Consider the following 12,690-nt stretch of genomic DNA (forward strand, 5'->3'; position numbering starts at 1 on the left):
TTAAAATGCATTAGACTCTTTTCCATCCATCAGTGACTTTACAGGATGGCGTTGAATACAGGTCTTCCGTATTTCCCCCACTGCTTTTTATTTGTACAGCACCGTTAGACTCTGAGCTCAGCTAGGGAGTCGCCGGCAACACCGGGGTGCTCGGTTCTCTCTAGTCATCAGAATCCATTCTCTCTCATCAGTGAAGACATTACAAATTGAAACCCTCAGTTCTCTATTTCTAAGCCTACATTTCCACTGACACCTGATTTTCTTATCAATAGGAAGAAATGGTTTTTCTATGCTATCTCAGAAACGGCATGGCAACACTAATGTTCTTTCTTTGTTTTTTATCAGCGGATGTCTTTGACTGCTGTGGCTGTGGGCTGCCCACCTCAGCAGTGTTTCCTTACGTTATGGCCATAACTAGTCAGAGGTGTAGTAAGTGAAATGAGCGCATGGGCACTCAGAACGCTGGCTTGACACTGGGTTTGCCAGCCTGCAGCTTCACAGACACTGCCCAAGCTTTCCTGTGAAAATGGCAAGGAACCCCAGGCTTCCTAGTATGGGGTGTCGGCAGCCTTCCACTTGACCGTGATCGTGTGTGTGGCCTCCATAGACTGTTTGCAGGAACTGGTTTTGTGTTACAGGAACCTGGGATGAAGCGAGGAAGGTTTGTCTCTATGCTATAAGTGAGCTGGGGAAGGAAAGGAAGAAAGAAGAAAATGTTCATTTGAAATGTTCCTTTGTACTTGCTGATGATGAATATAGGGATATATTTAATTTTGAAAACTGTTTTTACTTGTTTGTATTTTTTCATTAAGGAAAAATAGTATAACAGACATTTTCTAAGAAGCCACATTTTTGATGGTATATAAGATGTCCCAGAACTGGTGTTCTCTAAGCAATGGGTAGAGAAGGTCGCACTGTTTTAAAATTACATTCACAGTCCACGTTAGCTTTGCGTCTTACTTTACCTAATAATATTCCACATTATTAGGTAAAAGACTTGAAACAAAATGTGTCTTTTTCATTATTTCTATCAAATGCATTTCCTTGCCCAGGCACCCAACTATTTCTGAAATGATAGCATGGTTATTTAGTCTCTGCTATTCTCAAAATTGGAAATTATGAAAAATATGGTTACTTAGCATGTCAGGACACTATGATAAGTCACCTATTGCTCTTAATTAGAAAAAAAAAAAAAAAAGCAAAAAGTCCAGTAAGCAATATAAAGTCACGTTTCCACTCAGTAAATCAGACTGCAATCTAGTCTACAGTAGAAGCATCCACACATACTTCCTTCTGGACTATGAACCTAAATGATCTGGATTCATGATCTTACGTAAATATGTACGATGTCTCTTATACTGTGAAAGTTATCGCCCTTCATGTAAGTATGTAGACCGTGTCTTAGACGAGAGAAAGCACCCTGCGGGCACTCCCTCTGTGCCAGCTACTGGGTTTGATGATGGATGAGACTAGACCACAAGGTTAAAAAACAAAGCCCTCCGGAAGCTTAGAGGAGGAGATGCCAAGACTCGAGCATTTCTGCAAGGCTCAGCGTGCTCTGCGACCAAGAAAGAGGAGAGAGTGGCACACGCCGCCCACAACGGTCAGGGGAGGCCCCAGACCCGAATGGGCCAATGTGTATGTTCTGTCGGTAACAGATGGCGCGGAATAGCTTGTCTACACTGATCGAGGGCTGAAGTCCAGGATAAACTCGCAACCTGGGCTTCAGCGTGTGCAGACAGGCAGCCGAACCAAGAGGCGACTCGGGGGACTGGAAGTTCTCCTTCATTGCCCTTTAATTACATTATAATGAACCTTTGGTTCTCAGTGTGAGTAATCCCAGACCTTGAACCCAACACACCTAGAATCAAAATGTTTTTCTTGCGCATAAAATGAAATAATCTTGATTTCAAAAATGTGACCACAACGTTGTAGCTTACATCATGTTTCTGACTTAGTAGAAATTCTGTCATAGAGAAAAGGAGGTCTTTTGCACCTGTGTAACAAACACCAGCGGGAGAAATGCGTCCAGCGGTCAGCAGCAGTGGTGGCACCTGGGCAGTGCTTCCTTTTCCAAGGGTGTCTGGTATCGCCTCTGCTTGGGTCCTCATGGCTTTTGCTGCAGACCTCCTCGGCCCCTGCAGGCTCAGGCTGATTTTCACAGACTCCTTGTGGGATCAGCCTGACTGCTTTAGAGCTGTCATTCTAGGCTTGGTCTGGAGATGCATGGCAGCAAACCTTTCCACCAGCAGATACCTTATTTTCAGGGAATTTTTCAAGATGCTGAAAGAACCCAAAGTCGCTTTGTCAGATACTTTAAAGTGGGACACCTCAGAGGTTCTTGATGAAGTTAGTATACTAATGGAAAACTTCCCATGGATTTTGTGCAGTTTACTCCTTATGAGAAGTGAAAAAACAGAATATCAAATTGGATTATTTTGGATGGATTGTACGGTTCAGTTTTCATCAGTGTTATTTGGAAGACAGAGAGCAAGGACGCACTTAGTCAGAAGTCTTGTGTTAGACCTTGAGAGCTGAGTTCCTGTGATGTGGACATAAGAGCCACTGCAGGTTCTCACTTCTGTTCTGTTCTCATGTTATCTACACTTTTCCTTTTTTTTTTTTTTTACCTCCACTTTCTTCTTTCTTTTTTCCTAGCGTGCAGCTTTTTTTATAATTGAGGGGGTTAATGCTTTATAGTGCAGTCGCTGATGTATGCAGACAATTTCAGTATGTAACAGGCCCCCAAAGCTGTCTCCCTCTCCTGCTCTCCTCCCTCCCAGAGTCCTTTGCTGTGGTGCAGTGCCCCATGTCCATCCATGTGTCACTCTGTGCACTCCTCCCTCCCAGAGTCCTTTGCTGTGGTGCAGTGCCCCATGTCCATCCATGTGTCACCCTGTGCTCTCCTCCCTCCCAGAGTCCTTTGCTGTGGTGCAGTGCCCCATGTCCATCCATGTGTCACTCTGTGCACTCCTCCCTCCCAGAGTCCTTTGCTGTGGTGCAGTGCCCCATGTCCATCCATGTGTCACCCTGTGCTCTCCTCCCTCCCAGAGTCCTTTGCTGTGGTGCAGTGCCCCATGTCCATCCATGTGTCACTCTGTGCTCTCCTCCCTCCCAGAGTCCTTTGCTGTGATGCAGTGCCCCATGTCCATCCATGTGTCACCCTGTGCTCTCCTCCCTCCCAGAGTCCTTTGCTGTGGTGCAGTGCCCCATGTCCATCCATGTCTCACTCTGTGCTCTCCTCCCTCCCAGAGTCCTTTGCTGTGGTGCAGTGCCCCATGTCCATCCATGTCTCACCCTGTGCTCTCCTCCCAGAGTCCTTTGCTGTGGTGCAGTGCCCCATGTCCATCCATGTGTCACTCTGTGCTCTCCTCCCTCCCAGAGTCCTTTGCTGTGGTGTAGTGCCCCATGTCCATCCATGTCTCACTCTGTGCTCTCCCTCCCTCCCAGAGTCCTTTGCTGTGGTGCAGTGCCCCGTGTCCATCCATGTCTCACTCTGTGCTCTCCTCCCTCCCAGAGTCCTTTGCTGTGGTGCAGTGCCCCATGTCCATCCATGTCTCACTCTGTGCTCTCCTCCCTCCCAGAGTCCTTTGCTGTGGTGCAGTGCCCCATGTCCATCCATGTCTCACTCTGTGCTCTCCCTCCCTCCCAGAGTCCTTTGCTGTGGTGCAGTACCCCATGTCCATCCATGTGTCACCCTGTGCTCTCCTCCCTCCCAGAGTCCTTTGCTGTGGTGCAGTGCCCCATGTCCATCCATGTCTCACTCTGTGCTCTCCCTCCCTCCCAGAGTCCTTTGCTGTGGTGCAGTGCCCCATGTCCATCCATGTGTCACCCTGTGCTCTCCTCCCTCCCAGAGTCCTTTGCTGTGGTGCAGTGCCCCATGTCCATCCATGTGTCACTCTGTGCTCTCCTCCCTCCCAGAGTCCTTTGCTGTGGTGCAGTGCCCCATGTCCATCCATGTCTCACCCTGTGCTCTCCTCCCTCCCAGAGTCCTTTGCTGTGGTGCAGTGCCCCATGTCCATCCATGTGTCACCCTGTGCTCTCCCTCCCTCCCAGAGTCCTTTGCTGTGGTGCAGTACCCCATGTCCATCCATGTCTCACTCTGTGCTCTCCCTCCCTCCCAGAGTCCTTTGCTGTGGTGCAGTACCCCATGTCCATCCATGTGTCACCCTGTGCTCTCCTCCCTCCCAGAGTCCTTTGCTGTGGTGCAGTACCCCATGTCCATCTATGTCTCACCCTGTGCTCTCCTCCCAGAGTCCTTTGCTGTGGTGCAGTGCCCCATGTCCATCCATGTGTCACTCTGTGCACTCCTCCCTCCCAGAGTCCTTTGCTGTGGTGCAGTGCCCCATGTCCATCCATGTCTCACTCTGTGCTCTCCTCCCTCCCAGAGTCCTTTGCTGTGGTGCAGTGCCCCATGTCCATCCATGTCTCACTCTGTGCTCTCCTCCCTCCCAGAGTCCTTTGCTGTGGTGCAGTGCCCCATGTCCATCCATGTCTCACTCTGTGCTCTCCCTCCCTCCCAGAGTCCTTTGCTGTGGTGCAGTACCCCATGTCCATCCATGTGTCACCCTGTGCTCTCCTCCCTCCCAGAGTCCTTTGCTGTGGTGCAGTGCCCCATGTCCATCCATGTCTCACTCTGTGCTCTCCCTCCCTCCCAGAGTCCTTTGCTGTGGTGCAGTGCCCCATGTCCATCCATGTGTCACCCTGTGCTCTCCTCCCTCCCAGAGTCCTTTGCTGTGGTGCAGTGCCCCATGTCCATCCATGTGTCACCCTGTGCTCTCCTCCCTCCCAGAGTCCTTTGCTGTGGTGCAGTGCCCCATGTCCATCCATGTGTCACCCTGTGCTCTCCTCCCTCCCAGAGTCCTTTGCTGTGGTGCAGTGCCCCATGTCCATCCATGTGTCACCCTGTGCTCTCCTCCCTCCCAGAGTCCTTTGCTGTGGTGTAGTGCCCCATGTCCATCCATGTCTCACTCTGTGCTCTCCCTCCCTCCCAGAGTCCTTTGCTGTGGTGCAGTGCCCCATGTCCATCCATGTGTCACTCTGTGCTCTCCTCCCTCCCAGAGTCCTTTGCTGTGGTGTAGTGCCCCATGTCCATCCATGTCTCACTCTGTGCTCTCCCTCCCTCCCAGAGTCCTTTGCTGTGGTGCAGTGCCCCATGTCCATCCATGTGTCACCCTGTGCTCTCCTCCCTCCCAGAGTCCTTTGCTGTGGTGCAGTGCCCCATGTCCATCCATGTCTCACTCTGTGCTCTCCTCCCTCCCAGAGTCCTTTGCTGTGGTGCAGTGCCCCATGTCCATCCATGTCTCACCCTGTGCTCTCCTCCCTCCCAGAGTCCTTTGCTGTGGTGCAGTGCCCCATGTCCATCCATGTCTCACCCTGTGCTCTCCTTCCTCCCAGAGTCCTTTGCTGTGGTGCAGTGCCCCATGTCCATCCATGTCTCACTCTGTGCTCTCCTCCCTCCCAGAGTCCTTTGCTGTGGTGCAGTTCTTTTTTCTTTTCTTTTTTCCTCTCTGCACAAATTGTATTTACAACTTGACCCTTCTAGCAAAACAAATATTTTCTCAGTTGAACCCTGGTCAGGAAATTCTCAGGCAAGTGGAATAAGGCTGCATCATTACACAGGAAAATCATGCGACAGGGGAGAATGTGTCTGCTCTCCAGACTGACTCTGAAGTTCAAGCCCTTTTGCTTTCTCTTACCTGATTTCCAATTTAGTTAATGAGTGAAAACATTCTAAGCTTTTAGACACCTTACTTCCATAAAATTTGAGTTTAAGTAGATCAGAGCATCACTTTCACTCAGATTCTAATTCTGCAAAACCTGACATCTTTCTAGCTGAGCTGGTCTTCCAGGTAGATGTGTCGATCTAGCATGACAGCCAATAAAGTCAGATAGTAAACGTTGCTAGACTGTGGTTGGAGGCCAACGACTAAGTCAGTGTTCTTTGGAAGAGTAAGTAGTAAAAGCAAAAAGTGGAACATCGGAGCTTGGCAGTCTTACTACACTGGGAAGTGTAATGCCTATGAGTGACCAACTGTCCAAATCCGAGAGTGATGAGGGCTTCCCAAAGCTTCAGCAGGAACACTAGGTAGGAGGGTGTGTGTGACTCCCCAGAGGCGGGGAGCAGAGGACGTGGAAGCGAGGCTGGAGGGACCATGTTCAGGCTTGTCGGTGAGGCAGAAAGATGCTTCAGTTGGGTTTCTGACTTTGAGAAAAGTCTTCCCTGCTTAATAATCTCCCTGGTGAAAAATATCCTCACTTTGTCATTTCAACAGGTTGATAACATTTTCTGCACTGCAAAAGGAGAGCTAGCCCCAGAGTGTCAGAGCTAACAGCAGCTTAATGAAAGCTGTCAACTGAGCACCAACTCAGGCTTTTCCTTTAACCCAAGAGTCTTCACTTTATTCAGCTTTGCATGTGAAATAAAGGGTGCTTGGCGTTCACTTTTTCTTCAAGGAGGCCTTCTTCTGTCAGCATCTGCGGCATTCTCACGGCCCTTAGTGTTCCTTGTTGACTAGATAAGGCAGAAGCTACAGGTTAGGTTACTGACCACAAATGAGCCCCACTTAGACACTTAAGTCAGTGTTTCTGATTCAAGAAGTCAGCCCAAATAAAAAGTACATTCTCCTGGAGAAATTCTTCTAAATAGTCTGTCTTTCGTGATCAAATTTCACCAGGATAGGATGGATCTAGTTGTATGGTTTCTGTAGGACACAGGAAAATCAAGTGTGTGTGTGTGTGTGTGTGTGTGTGTGTGTGTGTGTGTGTGAGAGAGAGAGAGAGAGAGAGAGAGAGAGAGAGAGAGAGAGAGAGAGAGACTTCTCTGGGTGGTAGCTTTGGGTAGGTGATGTGTCTGACTTTTTCTGTCCCTCCACTGTGTTGGGGGCGGTCACTGAGCTATTACACCTCTGTGGAGTGGTGTGCAGTATCTTGTATGATTCAGACTGAATCCGCCATTCCGAAACAGGTGGGGAGCCAGCAGGAAATTCCTGGTTACTGTCACCTTCAAAAAAGGGGCTAATCTTCAAGAATAACATGGACGGACTAACCGGGAAATGCACAGGATGGAATCTTGTTTTAGGGCCTAAATGCTCTAGAGGATTTCATGAAAACCGATTTTTTTTTTGTTCCCAAGTAAAATTCAGGGCTGTTGCTAGGTTGGAAAGTGTGTCACACTCCAAGTTTTAATAGTAAGGGTTCAGGCATTCCAGCCCCAGTCAGGAAACAACACACACAGCTCTCTTGCCTCTATCTCAGAGTATTCATTGAAATCTGTAACAAAGCTTACTTTTTAATATTAAGACTCTCTAAAAACATTTCTTTGTAAGACTTTGGTGGGAGCACACACAGGTGGTGTGTTTAAGCCTTCCCCTTTCTTCACACCAGCTCCACCATGCGTCTGCTCCACTGTGCGTCTGTTATCGGTGGAGTTTCTCCTTCTACTGAGTCGACCTCAGCCTCACATTCCCCAGTGCTCAGCATCTAATAGAACAGGGCAGCGGTGTTTGCCCCTGGCATAGGATGACGCCACTTCCAGTTCACTGCACATTGAAAGTTTGTTGTTTTGTTTTGTTTTTCTCAAGGCTAATGTCCAGATTGTCAGCATCCTAGAGATTATTCATGGCTAGTATTAAGTGAAGCCTGGCACTCTGAAATGTTCAACTAGCTTTATGAAAATTCTGTGTTATTATTCTCACTGGAAAACCACACCTTTGTGTTGTATTTTTTTACGATTCCAGAATGCTTCCAGGGAAAGATATTTTAATGTGTACATTTTGTTTTATTTTCATACTGATCTCTATTTTTGTTTAAAACCATGTTGCATCACGGAACCACTTAATCCAAAATAAATCTTCTTTAAAAAAACAGGTTATGACTTTGAGATTATACACTGGGGGAGAAAAATAACTCAAAAATGAAGACAGGAAGGGCAAGGGCAAAGGTGTCATGGGTTAGTCTGCAGGCCTGTAAATACAGGAAGTCCTCTTTTTATGGTCTTTATAATTAGAAGTCTATTTTGCTTATCTCTATAAGGATTTTTACTATTAGACAGATCAATTAATCCTAAAACACGTGTTCTCTTAGCTTATGTAGACTGGGACAGGTTTTTTTTTTTTAATTTTTTATTAGTGATTTTAAAAAGGTTAACAAAATTGTAATATAACAAGGTAGAATTCCACACAGCTCCCACCACCAGAGCTCTGTGTCCCATCCCCTCCACTGGAAGCTTCCCTGTTCTTTATCCCTCTGGGAGCCTGGAACCAGGATCTTTATGGGGAGCAGAAGGTGGGAGTTCTGGCTTCTGTAACTGCTTCTCCGCTGGACACAGGCACTGACAGGTGGATCCCTACCCCAGCGTGCTTGCTTCAGAAACACATACACACACTAGCATCTCCACTATAGCTGGTCCACAACCCTCTATTCTGAGGGTCATATTCACACGTAGGCACTGAATGACGGAAAGGACTGCTTATGCAACAGACTGGTGGAATCCAGAGAAGCCGTTTTAATACTTCCTATTAACAGAATCTAACCCCATAAAACTCAGCTTCCAGTGCTGAAAGATCTTTCTTTTTTTTTTTTTTTTTAAGTTTAGTTATTGGCTTAAGAAAGTCCGAAATCAAGAGGGAAAGAGGAGATAGAGAGGGAGACAGAAGCCTGCAACACTAATTCATCCTTTGCAAAGCTTCCCCCCTGTGGGTGGGGACCAGGGGCTTGAACTGGGGTCCTTGTGCATTATAACATAGGCGCTTAACCAGGTGCACCACCACCCAGCCCCACTGAAATGTCTCCTGAGTTGCCAGGAAGTGGAGGCACAGAAGAATCATCCTGACCTCAAGCTGGACAAATAATCATAATGGTATTAGACAGGTTAGCAAAGAAAAAAATTGAAATGCACACATGGCGGGGGGCACAGTCCGTACGCAGTTCCGTCTCTGAAAAGCTCAGATATAAAGCTTTGGTTGTGAGAAAGAGACCTTCTGCTGACCAAGAGGGCTCGTCTCAGAGTAAAAGTGAGATTTTCAGATAGGAGGGCTATTTACAGAAACACTTCCTGGCGCCCTCCCCAAGTACATTCTTCTGGGACACAAAGGAGCCAGAGCACAGTGATGGCTCTTGGATGCTGAGAAGGACAGGGCTTGGGCAACCAACAGGGTAGCTGTGTTTTGATTAGGGGCTTGAAAGAAGGACTAAGGCAAGGAGGGCAGCCCCTCCTTTGCCCCCAGGGGATCCATTTGAGCTCATAGCTCAAAGCAATCTGCATAGGCAGGGAGACAGCATAATGGTTATGCAAAGAGACACTCATGCCTGAGGCTCCAAAGTCCCAGGTTCAGTTCTGCACCACCATAACCTAGAGTTTCACAGGGCTCTGGCAATCAATAAACAAACCTGACGTATGAGAATTGTTGAAAGTAGTTGCAGAGAGAGGGGTGGGCGGAGAGAAACAATGCGCTGAGGGTGGGGGTAGGTGGTTCTGCAAAGACTCTCCTGCCTGAGGCACCAAAGCCCCAGGTTCAATTCCCCTGAACCACCATAGGCCAGATTCTGAGCAGTGCTCTGATAAAATAAATTTAAAAAAATAATAATCTACATAAGAAAATCAACCTGAAAATTCTGGAGTGGTTTGGTTGGGGCACCTTAAAAAAGAAAACCAGAAATTAAACTTTTATATTTTTTTTCTAGATACTTTTAATACTGGGTGGATCAACAAGCAAGTATGTATATCAGTTGAATTGATCTTGCATGTCTACCAGTTAGCTGATTTACTGTATAGCATCTCTTTCAAAATCTACAGGCAGATCAGTGTATCAAGAAGAACGCATGTTGTGGTCGCAGGTAGAATTCAGCACCTGGAGTGAAATGTCTTGCTCATCCCTTTTCAATAATATGAATCAGTGTGGGTTGATTTTCAGAGGTCCTAGTTCAAGTACAGCTCCAGCCGAGAAGCAATGACAGAAGCCAGAACTCTCACCTTCTGCTCCCCATAGGTCCAGACTCCCGGAGGGATAAAGAACAGGGAAGCTTCCAATGGAGGGGAAGGACACAGAGCTCTGGTGGTGGGAACTGTGTGAAATTTACCACTGTTATCTTACACTCTTGTCAATTATTATTAAATAGATAATAAAATAAATTTAAAAGATAATAAAGCAAATCATTTACAAGGAAAAAAATGATCTGTCCTCATAACATGTTAGAGTGGTGAGGGGGGGGTAGGGGGTAGGCAGAGTAAAGGACCCCCCCCTGCACTGCCGGTGGGAATGTCAAGGGGTTCAGCCCCTGTGGAGAGCAGTCTGCAGACTCCCAGAAGGCTAGAGGTGGACCCTGCCCTGTGACCCTGCAGTTCCTCTCCTGCGGATAGAGATTCTAAGGAACGAAACACACCCATCCAAAAAGATCTGTGTACACCTGTGTTCATAGCAGTACGATGTGTAATAGCCAAAACCCGGAAGCAACCCAGTGAGTTGTGGTATCTACACAATAGAATGCTACTCAGCTGTTAAAAATAATGAATTCACCTCCTTCACTTCATCTTGGATGGAGCTTGAAGGAATCATGTGAAGTGAGATCAGCCAAAAGAGAAGGATGAATATAGCATGATCTCACTTGTAGGCAGAATTCAAGAAACAGAAGCAGAAAGAGGAAGCACAAAGTGAAACTTGGACTGGTGGTGTATTTCCTCAAAGCAAAAGTATCCAGGGAGGGGTGGGGGGTGAGCCAGGGGAGTTTGGGGTCCCGGTACCTGGTGGTGGGGCCTAAGCTGGGTGAGAGAGTGTTTTGCAGACACTTCTCATGGGGGATGAGAAATTTTACTCGTGTCAACAACTATACTGTACACAACCCTCAGTAAAATAAAGGGAGGAAATATCGGAAATGTCTGTCCTCACTGTATCTGTTTCCCTTTCTCTTTTCCTCATCTTTGTTGGGTGGTGTAAAAGGATCGTAGTGGACATGGTGGGTCAGATGTAACATCGGAGGCCCCAGTCTTGACTTTGCTGCAGTAGTGCGCACCCAGTCCAGTTTTCTCCTGTGCTTTCTCCGGTTTGTCAAGGTTAACAAGTAAATGAGATCATCACCTCTTTGTCTATCTCCTTCCGGCTTATCTCACTTGGCAGAATTCTCTGGCATCCCATCTCAGATGTCCACCTCCTCAGTCTCATTAATAGTCCTTCTTTAAATTTCTTTATTATATTTCTTTATTTATTTATTGGATAGAGACAGCCAGAAATTGAGAGGGAATGGAGAGGGAGAGAGGGAGAGAGACAGAGAGACACCTGCAGACCTGCTCCACCACTCGTGAAGCTTTCCCCCTGCAGGTGGGGACCGGGGGCTTGAACCTAGGGCCTTGCTCACTGGAACATGTGTGCTTAACCAGGTTTATCACCACACGGCCCTCATTTTCCATCTTCAAAAATTATTAGTGATTTGATAATGATGAAAAAGAGTGTAAAATAATGGGTACAACGCCACACATTCACCCCCACCAGAGTTCGTGTCCCATCTCCTCCACTGGAAGCGTCCCTATTCTTAGGGGCTGAGTAAGTGGTGAAGCAGGGCTGCAGGTCTCTCTCTCTCTCTCTCCTTCTCCATCTCCCCCTACCCTTTAGATTTCTGGCTGTCTCTACCCAATAAATAAAATAAAGATGATTTTAAAAAAGAAACTACTATATTCTTTATCCCTCTGGGAGTATGGACCAAAATTCTTTATGAGGTGTGGAATATAGGAGTTGTGGCTTCTGTCATTGCTTCTCCACTGGACATGGGTGTTGGCAGGTGGACCCACACCCCCAGCCTGTGTCTGTCTGTCCCTAGTGGGGTAGGGCTCTGGGGAGGGGAGGCTCCAGGACACACTGGTGAGGTCGACCCAAGGAAGTCAAGTTGGTGTCATGGTAGCTCCTGCAATTTGACGACTGAAAAGCCGTACAATATAAAGCAGGAAAACATGTTTAATAAACCAGAACCCAAAGGTAAGAATAGAGCAAGTGAAATTAGGGGTCTTCGTGTGGGAAGAAGCTAGGAGGTCTATTTTAGGTATATTCCAAGGGGCCCATGGACATTAGTCATTTTTGCCTGAGCCTGACAGCTAACATGCATATGGACTAAAAACATCTGTATTCCATCTTTTAACCAATGTAACTTTTTAAAAAAATTTTATTTATTTATCCCCTTTTGTTGCCCTCGTTGTTTTATTGTTGTAGTTATTATTGTTGTTGTCGTTGTTGTGGGATAGGACAGAGAGAAACGGAGAGAGGAGGGGAAGACAGAGACCTGCAGACCTGCTTCACCGCCTGTGAAGCGACTCCCCTGCAGGTGGGGAGCCGGGGTTCGAACTGGGATCCTTATGCCGGTCCTTGTGTTTTGCGCCACCTGCGCTTAACCCGCTGCGCTACAGCCCGACTCCCAACCAATGTAACTTTTATCAGAGTGAGAGCATCTGATGAAGATACAAAGTTCACACTGATAGGAATAAACATCAAACATTTTATTCCATTATTATAGGTTCTCTCAAAATATTTTTAGTCATTGATTATTCATATAGAAAGGAGAGGAATCAATTTTCAAAACTTAAATTATTAGAAGAATCTATATTCTTTGACAATTTGCAGTGTTATAAAATACAACTTTTTGTTAAGTGCACGTGGCACAAAGCACAAGGACCAGCGTAAGGATCCCGGTTTGAACCCCGGCTCC

General features: G+C 46.9%; 1 protein-coding gene across 8 annotated transcripts in view; it reads left to right on the top strand.

The window, feature by feature from the left end:
* The window catches only part of HECW2 (HECT, C2 and WW domain containing E3 ubiquitin protein ligase 2), a 297,990-nt gene extending 297,160 nt beyond the window's left edge, over positions 1–830 (top strand). For 7 of the 8 annotated variants that reach the window (XM_060177545.1, XM_060177541.1, XM_060177543.1 and 4 more), the window contains one exon: positions 1–830. This exon is cut by the window's left edge and continues 1,258 nt beyond it. The gene's annotated coding sequence lies outside the window, so the exon portion shown is untranslated. The other variant, XR_009545901.1, reaches the window with a different exon arrangement.
* The last annotated feature ends 11,860 nt before the right edge of the window (positions 831–12,690 follow it).

Source organism: Erinaceus europaeus, chromosome 18, assembly GCF_950295315.1.
Source record: "Erinaceus europaeus chromosome 18, mEriEur2.1, whole genome shotgun sequence".
NCBI lineage: Eukaryota > Metazoa > Chordata > Mammalia > Eulipotyphla > Erinaceidae > Erinaceus > Erinaceus europaeus.